Source organism: Parus major, chromosome 1 (genome assembly GCF_001522545.3).
Source record: "Parus major isolate Abel chromosome 1, Parus_major1.1, whole genome shotgun sequence".
NCBI classification, from domain to species: domain Eukaryota; kingdom Metazoa; phylum Chordata; class Aves; order Passeriformes; family Paridae; genus Parus; species Parus major.
The window spans coordinates 71,383,828-71,397,440 of record NC_031768.1 but is presented as its reverse complement, the minus strand read 5'-3'; the positions used below and the strand labels follow the sequence as shown (position 1 = coordinate 71,397,440).

At 37.1% G+C, this 13,613-nt stretch overlaps 1 protein-coding gene across 12 annotated transcripts in view; it reads left to right on the top strand.

Moving 5' to 3' along the window:
- ZMYM2 (zinc finger MYM-type containing 2) overlaps window positions 1–13,613 on the top strand; it is an 87,632-nt gene that overhangs the window by 4,658 nt on the left and 69,361 nt on the right. For 8 of the 12 annotated variants that reach the window (XR_004498128.1, XM_033515693.1, XM_015625638.3 and 5 more), the window contains exon 2: window positions 12,302–12,362. The exons of 2 other annotated variants lie outside the window; for them this stretch is intronic. The gene's annotated coding sequence lies outside the window, so the exon portion shown is untranslated. Of the gene's footprint in view, window positions 1–7,342; window positions 7,367–9,989; window positions 10,013–12,301; window positions 12,363–13,613 lie in introns of those variants that run through there. 2 more of the 12 variants (XM_033515690.1, XM_033515687.1) reach the window with 2 other exon arrangements.

Here is a 13,613-nt window from a genome sequence, read left to right as displayed (position 1 = left end):
CAGTGCAAGAAAGACATTGAGGGGCTGGAGCGTGTCCAGAGAAGGGCAGCGGAGCTGGGGAAGGCTCTGGGGCACAAGTGCTGTGAGGAGCAGCTGAGGGAGCTGGGGGTGTTTAGCCTGGAGAAAAGGAGCCTCAGGGGGGACCTCATCACTCTCTGGAACTGCCTGAAAGGAGGGTGCAGCCAGCTGGGGTCAGCCTCTTCTCCCAGGGAACAAGTGACAGGACAAGATGGCCTTAAGTTGCATCAGTGGAGCTTCAGATTGGATATTTGGGATTTTTTTGTCTCTGGGAGGGTGTCAAGCATAGAAACATGCTGCCCAGGAAAGTGGTGGAGTTGCCATCCCTGGAAATAGTTAAAAGATGTGTAGGCATGAAACCTGGGGACATTGTTTAGTGGTGAACATGGTGATGTCAGTTCAATGGTTGGACTTGATCCTAAGTGTTTTTTAACCTAAATGATTCTATGATTTCAATGCCACTTAGTTATACTGAAATGATTTTGACGATTTAAAGTCTATTCTATGAACTTCCAGTAATTTTAATTTTTATATGTCTTCTGTGAAACTCAATGCCACCAGAGTTCAATAGGACACACAAAGAGTTTGATTATATTACAATGGATGAAATCAGTGACTGTCCTTTATGGACATGGTCCACAGAGGGTTTCTCATGCCTTCACCTGAGGTATCTCATGGACTGGATGTGTTAATGATAGAAGTTGTTTTCTTGCTTCAAGAAGTTTGCTATCAAAACAAAATTATTTCAATCAGTCGTTATAATACAGATTTTATTAGTCCAATGTAAGTAAAATATACAGAGATCAGTAATGTTTGTGTTCAAGTGACAGTTTCCAATAACAAGATTGCCACAACATATTTTTCAAATTGCTTTTGTTTCAGAGAGCATTTGTGCTTTGTAAGTTTGTCCTCATGCTTAAATGCTTAGTTTTTGTCCATGTCTCCTAAATTTTTTGGGATTAGCTTTACCACGACTTCTTTCTCTGCCCCTTTCTCACCATCAGCTATTAGAGAATAATCTTAGAGATAGCAGGGACTCATCACAGAGGTGGGGTGCAGAAGCAAGTATTCAGTGATCTGAACAGAGTAGCTGCAATACTGATTTGAAACACTCAGGCATTGTCAGTGCTCTAGCCAGCCCTACTGAGTGTCACTAGCACAGGAGGATTTTGATGGGTTTGTTTGGGATTTTTAAGTTTGTCTGAGATGAGACTACTTAATTGTGTTTGCTGTTATGCAAAACTGTGTTTGGGTCTCTAAAAATGTAACATGTAATGTGTTACTTCTTTATTTAAGGGGTACAAAGTACAATGAACTTTATTGTACAGCTTCTTTAACCCTTAGAAGGCTATCTGAATCCTTCAGTTAGCATCACTGTAGCTTCCAAAGGCTGTAATACTGACATTTGTGTACCTAGTGCTGTACAGAAGTCTGTTCAGGTATAGTCCCTGCTCATCAGTTTTATCCCCAACACTTGCTAAGCAGGATGTCATCTCAGTTCCACCTTTCCCCCATGGATTAGTTTGTACAAAGTAGGGATGTATGCTTGGGCACATGCTGCCATTTGATGGGGCATCAGTGGGGCACTAATGGGGACAACAGCTGCTTGGGTGCTTGAACCAGAGCTACTGATGGACGTTTTGCTGGGCCAGATCTTTAGGAGAGATCAGTGACATTATGAAAGAGGTTGTGTTTTGGGTTTCCACATTTAGTTTCCTCTAATCTTTTGCTGTGAAAAATGGCATTGAAGAAGATAGAAAATTGTACACATAGAATTGTATGGGTTATGCCAGATTTTACTAATTGAGGGCTGCTTACAGCTCACAGTCAGTCCAAGAAATTTGGACGTGTTTGTTTTCCCCCTGCACACTTTTGTTGGAAGTGTATTGGTATCTTACATTTCTTTAGGCTCTTCTGTACAATGCAACCATACCACACTGAACATTAAAGTTAATTCGAGTTAACTCAAAATGTAACTGTGCTTCTTTTGCTTTTTGTTTTCCCCTCTCATTGGAAGTAACCTTGGTGAAAACGTTACTTGTTTTTGGCGTTCCTTTTCCTTAGACCTGTGTAAGATCTTTGCAGCTTGGTATTTACTTCTAGTACTACATCAGATTTCTCTAAAAGTCTTCTTGTTCATCTCATTCATAAACTCAGCTGTCCTGCTTGTATGGATGACCTTCAAGTCTCTCTCTTCCAGACTTGCTGCCCTCTAAACTATCTAAATCTCTGTGTGTGCTTTTGACTTTCTTTGTGGGTGTCTGACCTTTAGCTGAGGCTACTACTGCAAAGGAAAACTCTCTGTGCTGTTGCTTACAGACAGCAGTGTCATGAGATCTTGGGTTCAAGTCTATAATCCAGCCCTGGTTTTAGACATAGCACACACTCTTCTAAGCAAGTTTGTGGATTTCTCCCGCATAATAAGTGGTGTCTTAACTGTTAATCAGCAATTAAGTGTTTGTTATTTAGCTGTGTTAATAAATCACTTGAGTACATCTCATACCGTGCCTTTGATCTCTGTGTTGTGTGGTAACCATTTTTCTTAACAGATGCGGTAAGAATGATCCTGTTCTGTTGATATGGATTCATAATTGTATACCAGAGTGCTTTCCTGGACTTCTCTTTTGACTGTCCAGTCTTTTTGCATTTTATGGTGGTAAAATCAACGGGTTTTACTTACCTTTAATCTAATGTTGGGATTTAACTGTGAAGGGTACTATCTGTTTTTTTGTTGTTAATGAGATTTTAAGTGCTGTTTAGGAAAAGACATCATGGGCAGTTAAACAATTTCATCCATTCTCCTGTGATGCTCCTCATGCTTGAAGAAGTTCTGTGTGTGCACCCTTACAAGCAAGCAGTTGCAACCTGTTAATGCAAAAGAAGCTGGCTTTAGGAAATAAAGCCTGCTGAAAACAATCCCAAACCACTACCTTTCCTGTCACCCTGGGACTCAAACACACCATCCTTAGAACAAGAACTAATTGTAACCATTGTTTATGGTGGTGCTGTTTCCTTGTATTCTCATTTTTGTCTCTTTCCATCTGTTGCCCCTTATGTTTAGATTGTTTGCTCTTTGAACAGTTGTACTTTGTGTTTGCACAGTGGCTAGCATGATGTGGTCTACAGCTTTGGCTCCTGGGAGTCTGTGATAACAGTTGAGACCTATGGGTGTGGTATTGGTGTCTCTTTTTCTTTCTTTTTGGTGTTTTTTCGTAGTTTTTTATTTTTTGTTGGGGTTTTTTTTTATTATTTTTTTTTTTGGTTGGTTGGTTTTTATTTTGCATGTCCCTGTGGAAAGGGGAAGAAAACATAGTGTTCTGTTATACCTGAAATAACATCATCGTTTCATTTGAGCAACAATTGATTGTTAATATACCAATCTATAGATGTTTAAGAATTCTTATTATGATGTCAGAATTTACCAGACATCTTTTGAATTTATAACAAGTGTTTGAACGTGTGCATTGTTTCAGATTTTGTTTACTGTAATAATTAATATTATTAGTAGTAGTTTTGCTTGTTAGGGTGGTTATGTTTTTTGAAAAAAATGTTCATTCGGGAAATGATGTTTTGTTCTGGCAGGTGATGCCTCATTAAGGAAGCTAAGTAGTATCTAGAGAGGCTAGGTAAGAAGTCCTTTATAATACATGTAATAAAAAACCCCACAATTTAGAAATGAATGAAAATGGAGAGCACAACAAAGGTGATTTGTTTTTTACCAGAAGCAAAAGTTGGATATTTGCCATCATCACTGTGTTTGACCATCGCTATGTATGCTTCTCTGCAAAAAATTAACAAAGAGAAATACTGAGATGGTCTGACTAATATTGTGTATAGTACTGTAATGATCTGAACTAAATTCAGCTTTTTAGTAATTTAAAATAACCATGAAGTTTGGTGAAGATACACAAGAATTACTTGTGAAGGAGCAGAAAACATGCTTTCTATTAACAGACTTCAGAAACTCAGTCTATTTCTCAATTAAAAGAGACTAGATTAGGGTGTGACTTAATCCTGATCTAGGAGAGACTGTACCCAATAACATTAGATAATAGGGTGTACTTCCTCCATCTCCCTTTCCATCCCTGGTGTTAAAGGCTGAATTTCTGAGTGTCAGTTATTGCTAAGCAGTAAAAAATGAAACAGGGATCAACGTGTAGCCTTTCAGCAAGTACAATAACTAGGAGTTGGAATAGCTTCTTGAGGCATCATTTTCTTCTTTTTAGGCAAAAGGATATATATAGAGGATTTGAAAAGCTTCCTGCTGGGAAAGTTAATAGATTTTTATTTTTTTTTAAGTCTTAGAATATATTTCCAGTTGCATATGTGGATTCAAAAGACAAAATACTGGCTTAAATACTACTGTATATATTTTTCATGGGTTTAAATTTAATGTATGTATCCTTGGTTTTATGACCATTTAAACCAGACTAGATTTGTCAAAAACATAGGTTTGTCATTGTCCTTTTGTATTTGTACCAACATAAGCCTTTTCTGGCTTTTTTGATTGTTTTGTGTTTTTAATTTTGGGAGTGAATTTAGGTCTGTGAATCATCACAATGAAATTTGGGGGTGAGGAGTTATGTAGGTGTGGAGTATTTGCTCTTTTTTTCAGCTTTCTACCATCTTGGCTCCCATGATGGACTGGCTGTTAGAATCCTTAAACAGGATTTTTCTAGGAAGAAAAGGGGAAAGGACTAGGAATTGAGAACCACAGTAGTCCTGTCCAGGACTGGATGTGGTTTGTAGCTGTGGAACAGTGGCCTTAACAAATACAGTATGCATCTTACTTAAAAATAAGACTACCTTTTACAATTTAAAAACAGTTGGATAACCTGGAGTCTTGATTGCATAATGTAACTTGCAGCCAGCCAGCCAGTGCAGCTGTGAAAACCTATCATACTTGCCTTGCTGACCAGATCTATTCTTGCCTTGGATTCCGTTTCCAGTCAACCTTACCTCATACAGAACTTGAACTATTTTGTGGCTGTTTTTTTTTTTCTTTTTATTTTCTCCCACTTCTTTTTCCATCTCATTTTGTTTGTGGTGATACGTTTTTCTTTCCTTTGTTATACTGTAGCTTCATTGTCTGTTTACTTGGTCTTAGTCTACATGGGTTTCCCTCCTACATACAGCATAATATTAACTTACTCTTTTAAATTTGGTTTTCTTTGTTCTGAATTACTTGATGCATTGAATACTGATCACTGCAAGTGAATTGTGTTGAAGAAGCTTGTCCATACCAGGCTAGGTTCTAAGCCAATACTTGATTATTTCTCAGGGATGAAAAATCTGGTTCAGGCTATTAGCCTAATGTTAGTTATGGTAAAGGCAAGGAAAATAGTCTGTCTGCAGGCTTTGCACACTTTGGCATGACAGTTTTTCCTCTTTCTAAGCATACGTAAAAATGAAGTATTTTAGAAGCATTAGTCAAAAAGATTGGTGCAATCAGGCATGAGAAGTGGTGTGCCATTAGCCATGGTGGATACCAGTTACCCATGCAGGGCTACTTGTTTGTGGGTTGTATATAGATGAGTGTAGACTGAATGCTACTTTAAAATAAAAATTAAAAATTCCCAACCAATTAAGAGGAAGCCAGTTAATGAAGAATAATGTTAAGTGTCCATCTTGTTAGTTAAAATGTGTCTTCATTTCCAGAATGTTTGGGGATAGTACAATCTGGGCACTAATAGAATAGTAGACAGTTTTGGCTAGTCCTGGTGAGAAGCAAGTTAAACATGAGTAGTGCACCTTAGCAGGATGAATGTAAACAGCATACGGGACTGAAATAAGCAAGGTGGTAGCCAGCAGTTTAAGGAAAGTGATTGTTCTGCACTGTCTGATACTGGGAGAACACATCTACAGTGTTTAGTCTGGTTTTGGTTAGACTCCATCCTAATGAAAATATGATATTCTGGAGTAAGCCCATTGTAAGACTTGAGCATTTGAACACATAACAGAGCAGGAAAAGCTGAGAAAGAGTTCAGTCTAAAGAGAAGGCTGAAGGGACAGGTTACTGCTGTCTTCAGCTAATTAGTGGGAAAATACAGAGAAAAGCTCTTCTCCGAGATGCCTGTTGGTAGAATGGCAGGTAATAGGCATAAGTAGCAACAGGGGAAACAATTGTAAATAGCTAAGATAACCAAACACTGGAATTGAGATTTCTGTTGCTTCCTGTCTCTAGTTGCTTGTTCGTATTTGCTTGGTTTATGTATGATTGGCTGTACACCCAGTTTCTTGTAACTTGACAAGTTTGAAAGATTATGTGTACCAGGTTTTTTTGAATTGCCAGCAAAAGCTAGGGACTTCTTAGATTTGAATTTGAATTCTTGGTTAATCTTCATTGCTCCCTGTGGAGCAAGGGTAAGGCATATTTTTGAAATGTGTGCTGTGACACACTGACACCAATGGCCTGTGTTCTATTGCCCAGGCCTGACATCTGAATAAATTTACTGTTTCTCATCTAGCCACTCAGTATTTGTTTTTCCTATTAAGTGTTGCAGTTTTTAAAGTTAAGATCCATCAAATGACAACTTGCCCTTTTTACATGCTGTATTAATGCCACTTTCTGTTTATTTTTCAGGATTTTACATGTCCTTTTTCTGTTTCTATATCTTTAACATAGTGTTTCTCTACTGTTTCTGTATTCCCTTTCCACTTAGCCATCTTTCAAGTCTGTTGCTGTGGGTCTTGTGTTATCTATTTTCTGGAAATAGATACACATTTAGACATAAGTAATAGATAAGCATTTATTGTGGGTCCTTTGTTTCTATGTCTTGTTTCACCTTTCTATTCCATTTATAAAAGAACATCCTTAAGCAGCAGCTTGCTGCTTGAGGAGTAGATAAAATTTACTGTCTACCGCATTACACATAATGGCTTTTAAGGCTAGAAATGGTGTTGTGTTCTTGCTGATCAGTGTCTTTCCAAGATTAAACAGCCATGAAATACATAGAAAGTGTATGGATAAGGAGGAGAGACATGTCAGTATGGCTGCCCTAAAACAGTGTTGGTCAGCATTATAATTTTGATTTGCCATGAATTCCTATGCCAAGAGCTGCTCATTCTTTTGATTAGTAATTTTGAGAATTGCTGGTGCTTGTTTTGGATTCCCCTTCATAGAATTAAGTTTGAGGTTGACTGTATTTTGATTCTGTTTGTGCATGCAAGGAGGCATTTCTTAGCATTCATTGAGTAGGAAGACTCAAAGAAGAGGCTGTGTTAAGTAAAATTATTCAAATATTCCTGGAAGCATCAGTTGGAAAACAGATGTCAGCATTCACATGTAACAGTGGTGTCTGCAGTTCAGTTAAGATGCTCAGAAGATATCAGAGTTTGCATGTTTTCGGTAAGCTTTAGCTGTGTGTAAATAGTTACTCTTGTGAATAAAACCAAAATTTACTGACTTGCTTTAAAATATTTCACTAAATAGATCTTGCCTATTAACTGTTCTTAGTTGCTGTCTCTGTTGGATTACAGGTCTTTTCATATGCTTTTTTGTTGAATTCTCTGAAATCTGCATGACAAACACATTTTGAGTCTTACATAATGACTTCTAGTCAGCTAATTTCTTTAATCCATGCAGCTTCTTTGAAAATCTGAGGAAATAATTGAATTTGAAGCAGCTTCAATTCTACTGGAAAATAAATTCTGAAGTAGTGTCTCAAAACTGAAATAATGAGATATACCAGGCTTTTGTAATGATGGTACTCAGATAAATAGATAAATTGGATTTGTGAACCTAAACTTAGTATCCTGTTCCTGAAAGCTTTTACCCGTGGTCTAAAACACCAGCAATATAAATACATTGATGGATTTGTGTTAAACATTATTCAGGCTCTTTAATTAGCTTGTATAGTAATTTGTTTTACTTTGGTGTTGTGAATACTTGCACTTGAGGTTAGCCTAAAATATGCAAGTATTCCTGTTGAACTCATTAGCATGATTTGTGTGTGAAACTGGCAGATGAAATAGTTGAGTCATTGTGGGCCATGATGTAATATCTGAGGCTTGCTTAGAGCCTTGCCTGCTTCAGCTACACTACTCAGTGTGGCCAGTGGATATACACGTTGTAAAATTCAGTCTGACCTCTTTTAATATTTAGCCTGTCACTGCTTGCTGTGTTGTCAGTGGACACATGCATGTTGGAGTGTTTTATATGGTAGTTGCTGTTGGAGTTTGTTCCATTTCTGTTTATGGCCATCAGCTTGTCATGACTGTCCTGTCTGCTGAAATGATCTCTGTGCTGAAGTTCAGAGCTGTGGCACCAACCTTGATATGTTCAGGCATGGCTGTAGTGTTCTTGCACAGAAATGGGAAACTGATCTGGCTGGAAAGGATTCCAGCAGGAAAGTCTCTTTTATGTGGTTATCTGTGTGGTTGCAGAAACAGCTGTGCCACATGATAGCATAACAATAAGACTGTGGACCTGGTAACTAGGCAGACCTTCAGAAGTGTTGAAACTTTTGTTAGAGATGTGAAAGTTAACAGTAAATCAGAGCTACCAAGGCATCCAAGGTGTATCTGAACATAAAAAGTTCAGGCTGATGTCTGAGTATCCCTCAGGAAGTATATAAGGAGGAAAAAAAATCCACAAAGCAAAACAGCTTATATGTTTGCCTGTGGTAAGGGTTTTACGTCTGGCGAGTCATAAAGGTCCTGCAACTGCTTTGTCTCTAACTCACAGTTTATTTACATAAGTAGGAGTCTCTCCATACACAGTATGTATCATTCATTATGCCCAAATTGAGACTGCAGTAGTAGCATGCAGATTTAGCTTAAAGCTGGCTTAAATTACAACCCTTTAAAAATGTTGTGCTACTTGTGGTTTTTCTAGCACTTTTCACTTCTTATATGTGGGTATAGTTTGGTTACTAGTTTGCTTCAGTTGAAGTGAGAAAGTGCTGCTTTTAGGTGATTTTCATTGAGTAGTTTACGTTGTTTTTGGGGTGAACTGTGGCATTCAGCCAGCCACTGGGGTTCCATTCCCCAAGAAAGCTGTGCTATGTGGGTTGCATCTATCTGGTTGTGTAGGGAATGAGTGCTCCTGAGCAAGACATTAAGCTAGAGAGCTTCTTGATAGATAGCTAGAGAGCTTTGCCGATAGTCTTTACTGAGCTTGTGGTCATCAGACATAAGGAAAGTCAAATGATAACAAGTGATTTTCTGTAATAAGGGTAGGAATTTAGGAAGTAGCTGAATTAAGGAATTAAATGTTGATGGTATTATGGTCAGATGATTGTCAGGGTCAGGAAGTGATCATTAGAACTGGATAGCCTCGAGAACATCGGGACATGTTTAGATAGTCTCCAACCTTTTACCAAAATGTTGGCACCCATCCCTCAGCTAAAGTCATCTTGAGAGCCATAGGCTGGAATTTAGATTTTTTGGGTAAATGGGTAGAACTTCCATGAGGCTAGTGATATTTCTTTTGTATGTAAGAAGATCATTATTACTCTGCTAGGTTAGGGTAATTGTTATACTAGGCAAATAGACAATTGGATAACTCGTTTGCTTTGCAACAGCAGTGTCTAAGAATAGAAGCTTTTCAGTTATAGCCTGATTTTTCTGCAGATGTATTCTGGTTTTCAGCTGGCTAGACAAGAATTTTGTAGTTTCACTTGAACCACTGTGTTTAAGTCATTTCAATGTATTTATTTCATGTTTGCCCAATCCTTGTTTGAACTGGTTGCAATTTCTAACCTCTGTAGCCTTCTGTAGTCACAGCAGTGACTCTCCCAATCAAGAAGAAAATGTTTTCATGCACAACAGATTATTAAAGCTTGTTAATTATTTAATTTGGCTCCTTCTTGTTCTTTTAAGACTTTAGGTAACTCCTTTTATTCTTTCAGATGTACTGTCTTCCTTGAGTTGTTTTCCTTTCAATGATAAGTGTTCTCTATGAGAATAAATTGTTCATGTAACTTACTTGTTTTTCCCTTTCTCTGAAAAGTGAGTGATCTGAACATCTCATGATAAGCAAGATGCTGGTGAGGTATGGGGTTTTTTGTAATAACAAACGTGCTCTGTTTGATTTTTTTTTTCCCTCTTTGGTTGTTGATGATTGAGTAGCTTCAATTTGAAAACATGAGAGTTGCAACTCTGATCTTAAATGTTGTGTATTCTTCCCCCACTCCATTCATTACCTTGCATTTATCACTAGTGATTTTGCCTCCCATTATGCTTTATAATGTTTGTGTTTTCTGCTGCTGTGAGTAAGTTTGTATGATTAGGAAGCACTCATTTTGGGAGTCACTATCTCTTTGGCTGACTTATATATGTTGATCTGTGTCATTTTATTTTGGAACCCCTGGTAACTTTATTGTGATAACAACAAATGATACATGACATGATATTTTTCTCTTTAAATAATTAAATCCCCCAGAGAACCTCTTCTCAAAATCTTTATTATAGATAATTTCCATGGCAGTATTCACTGTGTGCAGTGTTTTAATGCCTTTTGGAAGACTTTAGTGGGATATACAGTTCAATCAGGGCTGGTCAAAAAGTATGTGACTTCTTCAAAAAAATTCATCAGTAGTCCTGTGAGACATTATATTTTCATTGCAAAATTAATGTTACTCCCCTCCCCCACATTTTTTTGCTATATTTATTCAGCTGTAGTTTCTATCAATATATTTAGTGAAAGAGATAAGACTGTAATCTGAGAAATTGTTCTTGCCTTCTGCTTAAGTAATTGGTTGCAGATACTGAAATAAAAAATTGCTGACTGCCTTTAGAAATCTTAAGTGACTGCCACATGGCCCTAGTGATTTGTTCTAAAATCCTCTTGTATTAGCACTTTGATCAACATTTTTCCTCTGACCTGACCCATAGAAAGAGAGCTTAGATGTGATCTTTCCTGATCTTTTCCTTACTGAATATCAGTGCAAAGAATTTATTCTGTGTTTTCTGGTTCAAGCTCCGTGGATACTCCTTTACTTCAGGAAAATTTTACTGATTGTAAAATTGACAAGAATTGGGATTTTAGACAAACTGTTGCTCTGACAGTAGCTTAGTAGTTGCTAGGGCAGTAGCCTGTCTCTAGCCAAAAGGTGTGTGAAATGTATATAAAACATCCCCCCAGTACAATTCCAGCACCTTTTTAGGTCAGAGACTTCCTGACAGAACTCTTTATTGGGTTTTTGGAGCCTTTGGGCTGGTTGCGTGCATAATACAGTGAGTTTTTTAAACGGCCTTCGTGTTTTCAAGCTTTTTCTTCTAGCTGCTCTATTTCTTTTCCTCCCACAAAAGTTCTTTCTGAAGCCAGATGTTGAAGTAATGAGGTTTTTTGTATTTTTATTTTTTAAGTCCCCTGGGAATTTAAATATGCTTTTATGGAGTGCTATCTGGATAATTCCATCTTGAACTATGTTGTGTGGCTCAGTTAGACTAGGACTTGCTTTTTATTCAGAGCATTCTCTAGGTGATTGAAGTTGGCTGTGTTGTAAAAATTTTTCCCATCATTTGGTGGTAGGGTGATTTTGCTTTCCCCCCCTCCCTAGTTTGCACAGCAGTAGTTAAAATCTTCAGTTATTACTTTGCAGTCTCATTCCCATTATCTCACCTATGGTCTCATTGCTGAGTGGAAGTGATTGATAGTATACCATTTCTGCTGTTGCTTCTGCTTGGGATTTGGAATTTAAATGTAGCCCAATATCTCTTGAGGTAAATATTTTAGTTATGATACTGTGGTTTCCTAGCAGAAAGTAATATTCTTTTGCTGAGGCGAATAAGCCCCTTTTTGTTCCTATATTTGTGTCTTAGGATACTGTCTCCTAAATTTTGTTAATCTGTTCACATTTGAAGATCTCAGTTATGCATTATCTCCAAAGTCTTTCAAGTTTTTCCTTTTTGTTTTGCTTACAGCCTTTATATGGAAGCATGTGTACATGCTGGTCTTACTTTTGGTGTCTGTTTCCAGTGCTCTGTTTTGGTGGGGCTGTAGTTTTAGCCAGATTTCAGTGACTCCTTTTAATTTTTGTGGTTTTGCTCCAAGTGTACATAACTGACTTTGATCTTCTGTCACCTTCATTCCACATGTTATTAATGGGACTTGGTAAAGGCATTTAAATTCCAGTTTCTGCTTTTCTTAAGGCAGAATTTGGTTTTGTTTTTTTTTGAGGTAGTCGTACATCTCACCTGGGTTTCTGCAATTCATGATAAATTTAACTCAATCATTCATCAGTGGAACTGACCCTACAATTACTACTTAGCTGTCTTAAGAGCTGTAGTAGTTGTCATCATTCTAAAGTGCCTGCATTTTATCTCTTATTTCTTCCAGCATTTAAGCCTTGAACAAAGCAATGGGATCGTAATTCATTTCATTGTGAAGACTTAAATAGGTGAGTGATGTAGCTTAAATTAAGAGGGGCTCACAACACCTGGTTCAGGAAGGGCTGTTGAATATTGGTAGCGCTTCTGTTTCTGTCCAGCTGTGATTCTGGTGTCTGTGTACCACCACAAAGCCTTGAGCTTGTTCTTCTGCAGTGTTGAACATGCATTTTCTGTAAACTAGGTCTCACTAGTTTGTGGGTTGGTTTTTTTGTCATTGGTTGGTTGAGATTTTTTTGTTTGAGGTGTTTGGTTGTAGTTGTTAGTACTACTACTACAGTAGTAGTAGTAGTTGTTGTTGTTGTTGGAGGTTTGGTTATTAGTTGGTTGGGTTTTTTTCTGTTTCAGTTTAGTTTTTTCAACCTGAATCTCAGTAATTCATCCAGTGATCAGTCTAATCAATCTCACAGGTTTCTAACAATTGTATTTCTATTGTAAAGCATCTTCTGCTTTTGCAAGTTTTGGGGTGTGAGTTTTTCCTAGTTTTCCATTCTAAACTTTTTTTTTTTTTTCACTAATTCACTTTTTTTTTTTTTTGGTAGTTTTTCATTTAGAAATACTGACTGTGACATTGCCTACATGATTTTTGTGTTTCTTCTTGTTATTCCTACTTTTAGAAAACAAGCTACCTAATTGCACATTTTATAGGCAATCCTGTTGCTGAGAGGTGAGAGCTATTTGCAGGGAAATAGATGCAGATTTTGCTTATGTGTTATTATTTTGCACTAGTAATTAAACACAATTTTTTCCTTTTTTTTTTATACTTAATGGTAGAGCTCATTAAAACGTAAGAGCTTTGTGGAAAAAGTAAATAGATTTAGGCAAAAAGATACATATTTTCAGTCTTAACTTTGCTACATGTTATGTGCAAGTACTGTAATATAGCCCAAGTCTGTCTTTTTACTAAGGATTTGTGAAAATAGGAATCATTAAGATTTTGAGTCAGGCCTGGGATATAGTCTTGGTATAGTCTCATTTTTTTCTCTGCTCACATCTGTTCAACTATATTTAAAACTTTATTAAAAGCTTTATTTGTTTTGGATGCTTATGTCCTTGTAAAGAAAGCAAATATATAGAATAAGCATGTGAAACTTTAAAAATGGAATTAATTCTTTTCAGCAAAATCTGAAATGCATAAAAATCTGGCTTTAAATTATTCAACCCTAGAGGAAAAAGTAAAAGTGAAAGAGAATATTGGATTAAATTAATCTTCAGTGTAACTGACTGATTTCCAGGGAGGTACAAACCAACTACATTCATAA